Here is a 16,949-nt window from a genome sequence, read left to right as displayed (position 1 = left end):
GGGTGTACACGTGTTCCCAATCCTCAACCCCCTCCTACCTCCCTCCCCGTACCATCCCTCTGGGTCATCCCAGTGCACCAGCCCCAAGCATCCTGTATCATGCATCGAACCTGGACTGGTGATTCGTTCCTTATATGATATTATACATGTTTCAATGCCAAATGTGGTGTTGGAGAAGATTCTTGAGATATCTTGAGAAGATACCTTGGACAGCAAGGGTATCAAACCAGTCAATCCTAAAGGAAATCAGTCTTAACTATTCATTGGAAGGATTGATGCTGAAGCTGTAACTCCAATACTTGGCCACCTGATGTGAAGAACTGACTTATTGAAAAAGACCCTGATGCTGGGAAAGATTGAAGGCAGGAAGAGAAGGGGATGGCAGAGGATGAGATGGTTGGATGGCATCACTGACTTGATGGACATGAGTTTGAGCAAACTCTGGATGTTGGTGATGGGCAGGGAATCCTGGCGTGCTGCAGTCCATGGGGTTGCAAAGAGTCAGACATGACTGAGTAACTGAACTAAACAGAACTGAAGCTGGTAGTTGGTTTAAAAGATACTGAAAGACTGCTGCTGCTGCTGCTAAGTCGCTTCAGTCATGTCTGACTCTGTGCGACCCCATAGACGGCAGCCCACGAGGCTCCCCCATCCCTGGGATTCTCCAGGCAAGAACACTGGAGTGGGTTGCCATTTCCTTCTCCAATGCATGAAAGTGAAAAGCGAAAGTGAAGTCACTCAGTCGTGTCTGACTCTTAGCGACCCCATGGACTACAGCTCACCAGGCCCTCTGTCCATGGGATTTTCCAGGCAAGAGTACTGGAGTGGGGTGCCATTGCCTTCTCCGAGGCAAAAAAAGAACAAAGCAATAACATAGCATTCATGGGTGAAGAAAGATTGTTCTCCACCAAGGGCTTGAGGAATATGAAAGGAACAGTTGAGCGTTTAGGGCAAAGAGAATTTTACTGACCACTATGGAATGTATGTAAGATGAACACAAGACAGAAAATAGAGCGGTTATTTCCAGAGTCACACTCCAAAGCAACGTATACAAGTATGAGTTTGGAGCAGAGATAATAACTTCATAAACAGCACATAAGCCATAGAGACCAAACTCTATGGTGTAGAGAGGCTATATGTGAGGAATCATTATCAACAATAGTGGGGAAACCACGTTGCCTGTTTGGCTTCTCAAGTTGTGCAGTGGTAAAGAATCTGCCTTCCAATTCAGAAGATGTGGGTTCCATCCTTGGGTTGGGAAGATCCCCTGGAGAAGGGAAGGGCAACTCCAGTATTCTTGCCTGAAAAATATCATGGACAGAATAGCCTGGCAGGCTACAGTCCACGGGATCACTAAAGAGTCAGGTGCAACTTACCGACTGAATATGCACATAGGCACGTTGCCTGTTACTACAGCAGGCTCTTTATATCTTCCCCCATGAGCTCAGATCTCTTTAGGATCTGGGACATTTGTCCAAGAGCAGTTAGGACTCATGACATAAAGGTCACATTTGACTGAAAGATCTGACTTAGATCAGAAGTTCTCAACCTTGGCTACATGGTAGAACCAGCCTCAGTGTGTTTAAAAATCCTCATGCTGGGACTTCCCTGGTGCTCCAGAGGCTTAGATTCTGCCTTTGAATGCAGGAGGCATGAATTCAATCCCTGGTCTTGGAATTAAGACCCCACAAGCTGCAAGTTATGACCAAAAATAAACAAAAATAAGTAATTTTTAAAAATCCTCAGTTCAGGACAACCTAAGTCTAACATTGTGAAGTATTTATCCTCCTTTGAAATAAGTAATACATTTAAAAATAAATAAATAAGAATAGAATAAATAGACTCTTTTGCAGTGAGTCTCAGTTGACAGTCTTTCTTAAAATTTATTTTATTGTAGGATAGTTGAATTACAATGTTGCAAAATAGTCAGTATTTGTAAGCACCTCCCCCCCCCTCAGATTATTTTGTTAAAAGCCAAGGCTGAGAAGCCATGACATGTATCCTCACACATAGACTGCATACATAGACTTAAAACATAGTAATTAGCTGGAAAATAGATAACAGCTTGAGAAAAAAATATTATTTAAATCTGTAAAAAATGGAGTTGTTCATCTTTCTAGTGTGTGGGTCACCACAATAATGAATAACAATAATAATAATAATAATAAACTAGAGACTCCTCCTTGGGTATAATAAGATTTAGTCACAGTAGTTCTGACATCTGCAGAATCCCAGAAGACCCTGCCAGCCCCATCAAAAACATATCCAAAGAAGCAATATTCAGGTGTAAAACAAGGAGAGGCAAGAAGGCCCTAAGAGCTACAACTAATGTCATGAGGGAGGTAGAATTTTCAGATCTAGATGTTAATTTTGCTACATTTTCCAATCTACACTCCAAATGGAGGTTAGATTGTTTTGTTGAGGAACCTGCAAAAGGCCCTTTTGAAGTCTCTGTTCCTCAGGCTGTAGATGAAGGGGTTCAGCATGGGGGTGATGACAGTGTACACCACTGAAGCTACTGCATCCTTCCTGGGAGATTGTGAGATGGCTGAGCTGAGGTACACACCAAGGCCTGTTCCATAAAATAAGCAAACAACTGCCAGGTGAGAGCCACAGGTGGAGAAGGCTTTATACCTCCCACCTGATGACCGGACTCTCAAAATGGAGGAAAGAATTTTATAGTAAGAGTAAAAGATTCCTGAGAAAGGGAGAAAAGCAAAAATGGCACCAATAAAATATATGACAATATTTTTGGTGAAAATGTCAGAACAGGCAAGCTTGAGGAGCAGAGAAGGGTCACAGAAGAAATTAGAAATTTCTACATCTTTAAAGCAGGTAAGTTGCAGCATAATCAGATTGTGTACCTGGGAGTCCATAAGGCTACCAAAAAAAGACACCAAAACTAAGGAGCAACAGAGGTGTGGGTTCATGATGACCGGGTAGTGCAGTGGGTGACAGATGGCCACAAACCTGTCATAGGACATCACAGACAGCAGCATACCATCCATACATCCAAAAAGGATAAAAATAGACATCTGTGTCAGGCAGCCTGCATAGGAGATGACTCTGCCGTGAGTTTGGATGTTCACAATCATCTTGGGGACCGTGGTGGAGGTGAAGCCAATGTCAGCCAAGGAGAGGTTGGAGAGGAAGAAGTACATGGGGGTGTGGAGGTGGGGGTCAGAGGTGACGGCCAGGATGATGAGCAGGTTCCCCAGCATGGTGACCAGGTACATGGACAGGAAGAGGGTAAAGAGCAAAGGCTGCAGTTCTGGATCATCTGAGAGGCCCTGGAGGAAGAATTCTGAGACACTTGTTAGATTTCCAGTTCTGTGTAGCTTGGACACCTTTGGAAGAAGGAAAGAGGACTGGAAAAATATAAATACATAAATGGTCATGCAGTACTGTGTCCATATTTTGGACTCAAGCAATTCATTTCTCAGGTTATACATCCCAGTTCCTTCAGCAATATTTCTCAGTGTGACATATTCTTAGAATTGTTTCCTGTTGGCTTCTGTGTTATTCACTTCTGTCTATAGTCTCCTATGTTCATTATAAAGCTTCATGAAAAGTGAAAGGGAGGAAGGATATTAGAGGTAATACATCCATGGTCTCAGTTAAAGACAGCCCACTTGTTCTAAATTAAAGGTGAATGTTCATAATCAGAACTCATTTTACATGATACTCAGAGGTTTATCATCCTTTGTTTTTCTGTCTTCTCTCTCCTTTATGAAATAGGGGATTATTCAAGTATCAGAGTTTTTTTAAAAAAGTCATTTAGTATATATATTTTTCATATATTTTCATATATTTGACTTCAAATCTCGATCAATATTGTTTAAGTGTACATGATCTAATGTGTTGTTGACTACAAAGATGGTGTTCATGTACACAGCACTGCTAAAGATTACACAATAATGAAATTTAAGAAATCCTCTTGAAATTTTTTTCTGAATATCTTAAATAGGGTTACTTGTTTCAATACCATCTCATTTAAATGTTCAATGGATGAGACCCTTTACTTTTGGGGACTCTACTGGCAGAAAAATAATACTTCACTGATTTTATTTTCTTCAGTTTACTGAAGTGATTAACAAAATTTCATATATTTGGATTGTGCCACATGGAGATCATAAAAAGATGTACAAAATGATTATTTAATACAATACACATTGGGAATGATTACCACAGTCAAGTTAAATAATGTATGTGGCACCTCACATAGCTTCTGTGAGTGTGTGTGTGTGTGTGTGTGTGTAGTAACAGTTAAGCAGATCTCTCTTAGCAGATTTCAAGAACACAACCAGAATTATTAGCTATAGTTACCAGGCTGCATATTAGATCCCCAAACTTATTCATTTTGTAACAAAAGTTTGTACATTTTGACCACCATTTCCTCACTTTTTCTACCACCAATCCTCACAACAAGAGTTTGATTTTCTTAGCTTCCACACAGAACTGAGATCATAGTGGATTTGACTTTCTGTGACTGGTATATATAATTTAATAGGCATAGTATTGTTCAGGTCCATCCATGTTGTCAAAAATGGCAGGATTTTCTTCTTTCTGTGGCTAGATAATATCCCATTGTTTATATATACACATCTCATTTTCTTTACCTATTCATCTGTCAACAGATACATATCCATATTTTCACTATTTCAAATAATATTGCAAAGACAAGGGAATGCAAATATCCACTTTTGAGGTTCTGATTTTATTTCTTTAGCCAATACTCTGAAGTGGGGTTGCTGGTTTCTAGTTCTATTTCAATTTGTTGCAGTTTAAAAAATTTTAAAGAACATCCATTCTGTTTTCTCTAACGAAGTTACCAATATTCATTTCCACCAACCATGTACAACAGTTCTTATCTCCACTTCCTCACAAGCATTTGTTTTCTTTTTATTGTTTTTAATAGCCATCCTGACAGTCATGAGGTGATCTTTGATCTAGGTTTGGACCTGTGTTTCCTATATTAACTGATGTTGAGTACCTTTTTATGTACCTGTTAGTCCTGTTCTCCTGATTGTAAACACTTCAGAGCCAGATATCTATGATGTTATGATGTTATGGTTGATATCACATTCTTCACCCTTGTCCTCGTCTTCATCCTCATCACTACTCTCATAATGAATTGAAGTGTTCAGGGGAAGGTTACTGAGTCCATTAGCTGCTCTGGTGGGAGGGATGCCAGCCAGAGTCAGAACCAGTGGTGATGGAAGCAGAACTCTGAATGAGAGTTCTCACACCCCAGTCAGATCCTAGAATGTAGATTTTAAGTGCACTATTTGAAAACTGAGCAGATCGGTGCCCTCCAGATTTCTCTACCAAATAAAACATCATGTTTGTTCCTCTTGTGGAGGGAATAATGCTCCAAATAGTTCGTCCTTCAATCACTGTCTCCCTGAGTACTTACGGGGCTGGGCTGCATCTCTGCTGGAGCATGATCAAGGAACACAGACTCACTGCCCTTCTCCTGCCTGGTGTGTGATAAACTCTCAGGGTCTCTCCTCAGGTTGAGCAGGAAGACAGACTCAGGCTGGACCTTCTGATGCAGATTCCTATGAAGGATGGAGACACAGGAGTGGACTCACAGTATTAGAACAGGCAAATTAATTAGCTAGAGGCACTGGCCAATTATTTACAATGGTATGACCTTAGGGCTCAATGCCCAAAACTCATTGTTAGCAAGCTTGTCCACATAATCCCAGTCTCTGGAGACTTGATAATATTAACAGAACAGGAAAGGAGAAAAATGAATGTCCTAGGAATGATCTGGGCCCCTCTTCTCCTCAGGAGGAAATTCACCTTGTATTTCTACTTATTGGTTCTAACTTGCAGGTACTTAACATAAAATTCAGACTCCCCCTCCCTCAATTTAGCCACTCAATGTATTATTTTGGTATCTACAAATCAATAGTATCAATCATGAAATCTATGTAGCATTAGGTCTATACTAAGAATGTGATATACTTTCCATTTGCACAGTTAATATTTGTCTCTAAGGATAGCTTCTCTTTTTTTGGCTAATTTTAACGAATCTTCACATGGGGTCACAAGAGTCAGACATGATTTAGCAACTAAACCACCACCAAATCAATGAGTCTTCAGTTTTAAGTTTTTTTCTCTATTGACATTGGCATACTAGAAAGCTATTGATCTTTACTTACAGTTTAATCATTGATACTTTAAATATTTCAGTGGATCTCCCAGAAGGTTGCAATCAAGATGTCAGTCAGGCTGCAGGTATCACAAAGTTAGACCAGCAGATGTCCACTCTCAAGCTCACTCATGAGGTTGTCGGTAGGATTCACTTGTTCATGGAATATTGTCCGGAGAATTCCTTCAGTTCCTTGACATGTGGCCTCCTGGTGAGGCAGTTGGGTTTTATCAATGCAAGCCACCAAGAATGCCAGAGAGAAGCACCAAGAAGAGAGCCAGATTATTTTGTTCTCTTCCCAGAAGTGACTTCCCAACATTTCTTCCACATTCTTGTTGTTGGAAGTGGGTCTTTATGTCCATCTTACACTCAATGGCAGGGAAATACACAGGGGTAGGAAAACCAGGAGTTTGGGAGAGTGAGAAAATCTCAGATACTGCCCACCACACAGAAACCTCATCCTTTATGAGAGGAAGACACTGGATTTTGGGGCATCAAAAATAATTCATCCACAGCAAAATGTATAACTGTGCATGTGTGCTAAGCCACTTCAGTCGTGTTCGACTCTTATCAACCATTTAGACTGTAGCCCGCCAGGCTCCTCTGTCCATGGGATTCCCTAGGCAAGAGTACTGGAGTGGGTTTCCATGCCCTCCTTCAGGAGATCTTCCAGACTCAGGGATTGAACCCGAGTCTCTTATGTCTCCTGCATTAGCAGGCAGGTTCTTTACCACTAGCACCACCCAGGAAGCCCAAAAACGTATTACTAAACTGGAGTTATTTCATAGTAAGTAGAAGAGATAAGATTATAGGATAAATGACAAAGATGAATCTATAGAACATGGGACATGAAAACCAAGGTTCATTATGCTTATACCATAAATGTGACATGTGCTGCTTCTTTTCCCAATTCCCCCTTTTATGATGAGTATCCTGGTGCTAAACTGTGCTTAGTCACTCAGTCATGTCAGACTCTTTGTGACTCTATGAATCATAGCCCACCAGGCTCTCCTGTACATGTGGATTCTCCAAGCAAGAACACTGGAGTGGGTTGCCACGCCCTTCTCCAGGGGATCTTCCCAACCCAGGGATCAAACCAGGTCTCCCACATAGCAGGCAGATTCTTTACCGTCTGAGCCACCAGGGAAGCGCAAGAATACTGGAGTGGGTAGCCTATCCTTTCTCCAGGGGATCTTCCCAACCCAGGAATGGAACTGGAGTCTCCTGCATTGCAGGCAGATTCTTTACCAGCTGAGCTACCCAGGAAGCCTTGAGTATCCTTGATCAGATGGCAACTGAGTAGGGTTAATTATAGAGAGATAAGGAGAGTATTGGGCCTCTTTAAAATATGTGGGCAATGGTAAAAGTGTTAAACTGAAGTCATAGCGTTGTGGGGAGAAGGGATCAGGCATTAGAGTCAGTGCTAAGGATGAGTGTAGAAGACATGGTGTATATAAAAGATAGATATTGGTTTTTATGTAGTAAATTAGCAATTTGCTTTGTGCTTGACTCAGTTTTCTTTACATGGTGAGTATCTGTAAAGAAAACAAGAATCTTCTCACATTCAGTATTTGATGCATCACTGAGAAATTTCTGTCCTCACTTTTTATCCCTTTATTCTGTGCAGATCAGATCAGATCAGATCAGTCACTCAGTCGTGTCTGACTCTTTGCAACCCCATGAATCGCAGCATGCCAGGCCTCCCTATCCATCACCAACTCCCAGAGTTCACTCAGACTCATGTCCATCGTGTCAGTGATGCCATCCAGCCATCTCATCCTCTGTCATCCCCTTCTCCTCTTGCCCCCAATCCCTCCCAGCATCAGAGTCTTTTCCAATGAGTCAACTCTTCGCATGAGGTGGCCAAAGTACTGGAGTTTCAGCTTTAGCATCATTCCTTCCAAAGAAATCCCAGGGCTGATCTCCTTCAGAATGGACTGGTTGGATCTCCTTGCAGTCCAAGGGACTCTCAAGAGTCTTCTCCAACACCACAGTTATTCTGTGCAGAAATATTCAAATCCCATACTTTGGTCTATGAGTCCCAATCTTGCAGTTACCATTAGAGAAAAAATAGATCCTATTGAATGTCCTGATAATAAACCCAAACCATATTTTTAAAAATTAAAATTATTTTTTATTGAAGGATAATTGCTTTACACAATTTTGTTGTTTTCTGTCAAACCTCAACATGAGTCAGCCATAGGTATACATACATCATCTCTCTTTTGAACCTCCCTCCCATCTCCTTCCCCATCCCACCCCTCTACGTTGATACAAAGCCCCTCTTTGGATTTCCTGAGACACACAAAAAATTCCTATTGGCTATCTATTTTACATATGGTAATGTAAGTTTTCATGTTACTCTCTCCATACATCTCACCCTCTCCTCCCCTCTCCCCATGTCCATAAATCTATTCTCTATGTCTGCTTCTCTATTGCTGCCCTGCAAATAACTTCTTCAATACCATTTTTCTAGATTCCACATATATCCATTAGAATATGATATTTGTCTTCCTCTTTCTGACTCACTTCACTCTGTATAATAGATTCTAGTTTCATCCACCTCATTAGAACTGACTCAAATGTGCTCCTTCTATGGCTGAGTAATAGTCTATTGTGTATATGTACCACAACTTTTATATCCATTCATCCATTGATGAACATCTAGATTGTTTCCATGTTGTAGCTATTGTAAATAGTGCTGCAATGAACAATGGGATACATGTGTCTTTTTCAATTTTGATTTCCTCAGGGTATGTGGCTAGGAGTGAGATTTCTGGGTCATATGGTAGCTTTATTCCTAGTTTTTTAAGGAATCTCCATACCATCTTCCATAGTGGCTGTATCAATTTAGATTCCCACCAACAATGCAAGAGCATTCCCTTTTCTCCACAACCTCTCCAGCATTTATTGTTTGTAGACATTTTAAATGATGGTCATTCTAAGTGGTGTGATGTGATATCTCATTATAGTTTTGATTTGCATCTTTAATAATGAGCGATTTGAGCATATTTTTATGTGTTTGTTAGCCATCTGTATTTCTTCTTTGGAGAAATGCCTGTTTAGGTCTTTTTCCCACCTTTTGATTGGGTTTTTTTGTTTTTTTCTGGCATTGAGTCATATAAGCTGCTTGTATATTTTGGAAATTAATCCTTTGTCAGTTGCTTCATTTGCTATTATTTTCTCCCATTCTGAGGGTTGTCTTTTCACCTTGCTAAAGCCTTTGCTGTGCAAAAGATTTTAAGTTTAATCAGGTCTCATTTGTTTATTTTTGTTTTTATTTCCATTACTTTAGGAGGTGGATCATAGAGGATCTTGCTTTGATTTATGTCATCGAGTGTTCTGCGTATGTTTTCCTCTAAGAGTTTTATAATTTCTTATCTTACATTGAGGTCTTTAATCCATTTTGAGTTTATCTTTGTGTATGGTGTTAGGAAGTGTTCTAATTTCATTCATTTACATGTAGCTGTCCAGTTTTCCCAGCACCATTTATTGAAGAGGCTGTCTTTGCCTTATTGTATATTCTTGCCTCTTTTGTCAAAAATAAGTTACCCATAGGTGCATGGGTTTATTTTTGGGCTTTCTATCTTGTTCCATTGGTCTATACTTCTGTTTTTGTGCCAGTACCATACTGTCTTGATGACTGTAGCTTTGTAGTATAATCTTAAGTCAGGAAGGTTGATTTCTCCAGCTCCATTCTTCTTTCTCAAGACTGTTTTGCTATTCGGGGTCCCTGTTTTTCCATATGAATTGTGACTTCTTTGGTCCTAGTTCTGTGAAAAATGTCATTGGTAGTTTGATAGGGATCACATTGAATCTGTAGATTCCATTTGGTAGTATAGTCATTTTCACAATATTGATTCTTCCTATCCAGACATGGAATATCTCCATCTGTTTCTGTCATCTTTGATTTCTTTCGTCAGTGTCTTATATTTTCTGTGTACAGTTCTTTTGTTTCCTTTCAGTTCAGTTCAGTTGCTCAGTCGTGTCCGACTCTTTGCGACCCCATGAATCGCAGCATGCCAGGCCTCCCTGTCCATCACCAACTCCCGGAGTTCACTCAGACTCATGTCCATCGTGTCAGTGATGCCATCCAGCCATCTCATCCTCTGTCATCCCCTTCTCCTCCTGCCCCCAATCCCTCCCAGCATCAGAGTCTTTTCCAATGAGTCAACTCTTCGCATGAGGTGACCAAAGTACTGGAGTTTCAGCTTTAGCATTATTCCCTCCAAAGAAATCCCAGGACTGATCTCATTCAGAATGGACTGGTTGGATCTGCTTGCAGTCCAAGGGACTCTCAAGAGTCTTCTCCAACACCACAGTTCAAAAGCATCAATTCTTCAGCTCTCTGCTTTCTTCACAGTCCAACTCTCACATCCATACATGACTACTGGAAAAACCATAGCCTTGACTAGACGGACCTTTGTTGGCAAAGTAATGTCTCTGCTTTTGAATATGCTATCTAGGTTGGTCATAACTTTCCTTCCAAGGAGTAAGGGTCTTAATTTCATGGATGCAGTCACCATCTGCAGTGATTTTGGAGCCCCAAAGAATAAAGTCTGACACTGTTTCCACTCTTTCCCCATCTATTTCTCATGAAGTGACAGGACCAGATGCCATGATCTTAGTTTTCTGAATGTTGAGCTTTAAGCCAACTTTTTCACTCTCCACTTTCACTTTCATCAAGAGGATTTTTAGTTCCTCTTCACTTTCTGCCAACAAGGTGGTGTCATCTGCATATCTGAGGTTATTGATATTTCTCCTGGCAATCTTGATTCCAGCTTGTGCTTCTTCCAGCCCAGAGTTTCTCATGATGTACTCTGCATATAAGTTAAATAAGCAGGGTGACAATATACAACCTTGACGTACTCCTTTTCCTATTTGGAACCAGTCTGTCGTTCCATGTCCAGTTCTAACTGTTGCTTCCTGACCTGCATACAGATTTCTCAAGAGGCAAGTCAAGTGGTCTGGTATTCCCATCTCTTTCAAAATTTTCCAGTTTATTGTGATCCACACAGTCAAAGGCTTTGGCATAGTCAATAAAGCAGAAATAGATGTTTTTCTGGAACTCTCTTGCTTTTTCGATGATCCAGCGGATGTTAGCAATTTGACCTCTGGTTCCTCTGCCTTTTCTAAAACCAGCTTGAACATCTGGAAGTTCATGGTTCACATATTGCTGAAGCCTGGCTTGGAGAATTTTGAGCATTACTTTACTAGCGTGTGAGATGAGTGCAATTGTGTGGTAGTTTGAGCATTCTTTGGCATTGCCTTTCTTTGGGATTGGAATGAAAACTGACCTTTTCCAGTCCTGTGGCCACTGCTGAGTTTTCCAAATTTGCTGGCATATTGAGTGCAGCACTTTCACAGCATCATCTTTCAGGATTTGCAATAGCTCAACTGGAATTCCATCACCTCCACTAGCTTTGTTTGTAGTGATGCTTTCTAAGGTCCACTTGACTTCACATTCCAGGATGTCTGGCTCTAGGTAGTGATCACACCATCGTGATTATCTTGGTCATGCAGAACTTTTTTGTACAGTTTTTCTGTGCATTTCTGCCACCTTTTCTTAATATCTTCTGCTTCTGTTAGGTCCATACCATTTCTGTCCTTTATTGAGCCCATCTTTGCATGAAATGTGCCCTGTGTATCTCTAATTTTCTTGAAGAGATCTCTAGTCTTTCCCATTCTGTTGTTTTCCTCTATTTCTTTGCATTGATTGCTGAGGAAGGCTTTCTTATCTCTCCTTGCTATTCTTTGGAACTCTGCATTTAGATGCTTATATCTTTCCTTTTCTCCTTTGCCTTTTGCTTCTCTTCTTTTCACAGCTATTTGTAAGGCCTCCCCAGACAGCCATTTTGCTTTTTTGTTTCTTTTCCATGGCGATGGTCTTAGGTAAGCTTATTCCTAGATATTTAATTCTTTTTTTTCCAGTGTTGAATGGGATCGATTCCTTAATTTCTCTTTCTGGTTTTTCATTGTTCCTATATAGAAATGCAAGTGATTTCTGTATATTGATTATGTATCCTGCAACTTTGCTAAATTCACTGATTAGTTCCAGTAATTTTCTAATACTATCTTTAGGGTTTTTTTGTGTACAGTATCATGTCACCTGCAAACAGTGAGAGTTTTACATCTTTTCCAATCTGAATTTCTTTTATTTCTTTTTCTTCTCTATTTGCTGTAGCTAGGACTTCCCGAACTATGTTGAATAATAGTGGTGAAAGTGGACACCCTTGTCTTGTTCCTGATCTTAGGGGGAATGCTTTCAGGTTTTCACCATTGAGAATAATGTTTGCTGTAGGTGCATTATATATGGTCTTTACTATGTTGAGGTATGTTCTTTCTATGTCCATTTTTTGGAAGAGTTTTAATCATAAATGGGTGCTGAATTTTGTCAAAGGCTTTTTCTGCATGTATCAAGATTATCATATGCAGTTACCATATTTTTATGATTTTAAAGCAAATCATATTTTTTTCCTCTCCTTCACAAGTGTTCTTAGGGACATTGATAGAAGAGTTATAGGACAGAGAAAAAATACTGGATGTATAAATATTAAATTGTCTTTACTCTTTCTTATGAGGTAGTGGGGTAATTTATTCAATGTTGTACAAAGTAGAGCTGTGCCTAATCTCTGCCCTCTCTGTGCTACATTAGAGTACAAATAGATGAATTTCAGTTTCTGTCTTCAACCTGGTCAAGGTTTCATTGTGTCAGCAGAAAAATGTAATGGTCTGAGGCATCCCGGATTAAACACTGATGGTATTCAATTCATTTATTTGAATGGTATGGGGAGGGAGGAGGGAGGAGCGTTCAGGATGGGGAACACATGTATACCTGTGGCGGATTCATTTTGATATTTGGCAAAACTAATACAATTATGTAAAGTTTAAAAATAAAATAAAATTTAAAAAAAAGGAGATAAAGGCAACAGGGAACCTGTTTTTAAATAAAATAATTTCTTTTTTAAAAAAAGAAATATATCAATCTCAGAAGAGCTGACAAGAATGATAACTACATTTAGTGTTTTCCTTCCATATGTACACAGTATCTTTTAAATCTTTGAGTGCTTTTAGAGGTAGAGAACAAACCTATTGATACCAAGGGGGAAGGGAAGTGGGATGAATTGGTAGATTGGGATTGACATATATACACTATAGACACTATGTATAAAATACATAACTAATGAGAAACTACTCCATAGAACAGGGAACACTACTCAGTGTTCTGTGGTGACCTGAATGGGGAGGATATCCGAAAAAGAATGGATATATGCATATATAAAACTGACTCACTTTGCTGTACAGCAGAAACTAACACAACAGTGTAAAGCAAATATACTCCAACAAAAATTAATTTACAAAAATCTTAGAGTGCTTTAAGCTCTGTGTGGTTAACAAAGGAAAATTAGAATGCATGAGAAATTTTTTAAAACATTTTTTTAGGTAGTATACTCATTTTCACTATCGATTCTTCTGATCCATGAACATGGTATATATTTCTCCATCTATTTGTGTCATCTTTGATTTCTTTCATCAGTGTTTTATAGTTTTCTATATATAGGTCTTTTGCTTCTTTAGGTAGATTTATTCCTAAGTATTTTATTCTTTTCATCGCAATGGTGAATGGAATTGTTTCCTTAATTTCTCCTTCTGTTTTCTCATTGTTAGTGTACAGGAATGCAAGGGATTTCTCTGTGTTAATTTTATATCCTGCAACTTTACTATATTCATTGATTAGCTCTAGTAATTTTCTAGTGGAGTCTTTTAGGTTTTCTATGTAGAAGATCATGTCATCTGCAGACAGTGAGAGTTTTACTTCTTCTTTTCCAATCTGGATTCCTTTTATTTCTTTTTCTGCTCTGATTGCTGTGGCAAAAACTTCCAAAACTATGTTGAATAGTAGCAGTGAGAGTGGGTACCCTTGTGTTGTTCCTGACTTTAGGGGAAACGCTTTTAATTTTTCACCATTGAGGATAATGTTTGCTGTGGGTTTATCATATACAGCTTTTATTATGTTGAGGTATGTGCCTTCTATGCCTGCTTTCTGGAGGATTTTTCTTTATCATAAATAGATGTTGAATTTTGTTAAAGGCTATCTCTGCATCTATTGAGATAATCATATGATTTTTATCTTTCAGTTTGTTAATGTGGTGTATCACATTTATTGATTTGCAAATATTGAAGAATCCTTGCATCCCTGGGATAAAGCCTACTTGGTCATGACATATGATCCTTTTAATATGTTGTTGGATTCTGTTTGCTAGAATTTTGTAAAGGATTTTTTCATCTATGTTCATCATTGATATTGGCCTGTAGTTTTTCTTTGTGGCATCTTTGTCTGGTTTTGGTATTAGGGTGATGGTGGCCTCATAGAATGAGTTTGGAAGTTTACCTTCCCCTGCAATTTTCTGGAAGAGTTTGAGTAGGACAGGTGTTAGCTCTTCTCTAAATTTTTGGTAGAATTCAGCTGTGAAGCTGTCTGGACCTGGGCTTTTGTTTGTTGGAAAATTTTTGATTATAGTTTTGATTTCTGTGCTTGTGATGGGTCTGTTAAGATTTTCTATTTCTTCCTGGTTCAGTTTTGGAAAGTTATGCTTTTCTAAGAATTTGTCCATTTCTTCCAAGTTGTCCATTTTATTGGCATATAGTTGCTCTGATAGTAGTCTCTTATGACCCTTTGTATTTCTGTGTTTTCTGTTGTGATTTCTCCATTTTCATTTCTAATTTTGTTGATTTGATTCTTCTCCCTTTTTTTCTTGATGAGTCTGGCTAATGGTTTGTTTATTTGTCTTCTCAAAGAACCAGCTTTTAGTTTTGTTGATTTTTGCTATAGTCTCCTTGTTTCTTTTTCATTTATTTCTGCCCTAATTTTTATGATTTCTTTCCTTCCACTAACCTTGGTGTTCTTCATTTCTTCTTTTTCTAGTTGCTTTAGGTGTAAAGTTAGGTTATTTATTTAATTTTTCTCTTGTTTCTTGAGGTCAAATGAGTATATTACCCAAAGCAATGTATAGATTCAATGCAATCCCTATCAAGTTACCAATGGTATTTTTCAAAGAACTAGAACCAATAATTTCACAATTAGTATGGAAACACAAATAACCTTGAATAGCCAAAGCAATCTCGAGAAAGAAGAATGAAACTGGAGGAATCAGTCTGCCTATCTTCAGTCTATACCAGAAAGCAACAGTCATCAAGACAGTATGGTATTGGCACAAAGACATAGATCAATGGAACAAAATAGAAAGCCCAGAGATAAATCCACGCACCTTTGGACACCTTATCTTTGACAAAAGAGGCAAGAATATATAATGGAGAAAGGACAATCTCTTTCACAAGTGGTACTGGGAAAACTGGTCAATCACTTGTAAAAGAATGAATCTAGAACACTTTCTAACACCATACACAAAGATAAACTCAAAATGGATTAAAGATCTAAATATAAGACTAGAAACTATAAAACTCCTAGAGGAAAACATAGGCAAAGCACTGTCCAACATAAATCACAGCAGGATCCTCTATGACCCACCTCCAAGAATGTTGGAAATAAAAGCAAAAATAAACAAATGGGACCTAATTCAATTTAAAAGCTTTTTTACAATGAAGAAAACTATAATCAAGGTGAAAAGACAGCCTTCAGAATGGGTGAAAATAATAGCAAATGAAGCAACTGACAAAGAATTAATCTCAAAAGTATACAAGCAACTCCTGCAGCTCAATTCCAGAAAAGTAAATGACACAATAAAAAAATGGGCCAAAGAACTAAACAGACATTTCTCCACAGAAGACATACAGATGGCTAACAATCTCATGAAAAGATGTTCAACATCACTCATTATCAGAGAAATGCAAATCAAAACCACAATGTGGTACCATCTAACGCCAGTCAGAATGGCTGCTATCCAGAAGTCTACAAGCAATAAATGCTGGAGAGGGTGTGGAGAAAAGGGAACCCTCTTACACTGTTGGTGGGAATGCAAACTAGTACAGCCTCTATGGAGAACAGTGTGGAGATTCCTTAAAATACTGGAAATAGAACTGCCATTCGACCCAGCAATCCAACTGCTGGGTGTACTCACTGAGGGAACCAGAATTGAAAGAGACACGTGTACCCCAATGTTCATCGCAACACTGTTTATAATAGCCAGGGCATGGAAGCAACCTAGATGTCCATCAGCAGATGAATGGATAAGAAAGCTGTGGTACATATACACAATGGAATATTACTCAGCTATTAAAAAGAATGCATTTGAATCAATTCTAATGAGGTGGATAAAACTGGAGCCTATTAAACAGAGAGAAGTAACTCAGGAAAAAAAAAAAAAAAAAACCCAAACCCAAGACAGTATATTAACTCGTATATATGGAATTTAGAAAGATGGTAACAATGACCCTATATGTGAGACTGTGAAAGAGACACAGATGTAAAGAACAGACTTTTGAACTCTGTGGGAGGAGGCGAGGGTGGGATGATTTGAGAGAATAACATTGAAACATGTATATTATCATATGTGAAATAGATCGCCAGTCCAGGTTCAATGCATGAGAAAGGGTGCTCACGGCCAGTGCACTGGGATGACCCCGAGGGATGGGATGGGGAGAGAAGCGGGAGGGGGGCTCAGAATGGGGGTCACATGTACACCCATGGCTGATTCATGTCAAGGTATGGAAGAAAGCACTACAATATTGTAAAGTAATTAGCCTCCAATTAAAATAAATAAATTAATTTAAAAATATAGATTTGTATTCTATATCCCATCCACTAAAAAAACCCAAAACAAAACAGTTT

General features: G+C 39.0%; 1 pseudogene; it reads right to left on the bottom strand.

Annotated features, from left to right (window-relative positions):
- Positions 1–2,405: 2,405 nt before the first annotated feature.
- LOC109561194 (olfactory receptor 7E24-like) lies at positions 2,406–3,388 on the bottom strand (annotated as a pseudogene).
- Between the last annotated feature and the right edge of the window lie 13,561 nt (positions 3,389–16,949).

Source organism: Bos indicus, chromosome 7 (genome assembly GCF_029378745.1).
Source record: "Bos indicus isolate NIAB-ARS_2022 breed Sahiwal x Tharparkar chromosome 7, NIAB-ARS_B.indTharparkar_mat_pri_1.0, whole genome shotgun sequence".
In the NCBI taxonomy this organism is placed as follows: domain Eukaryota; kingdom Metazoa; phylum Chordata; class Mammalia; order Artiodactyla; family Bovidae; genus Bos; species Bos indicus.
This window is presented reverse-complemented; position numbering and strand designations above follow the sequence as displayed.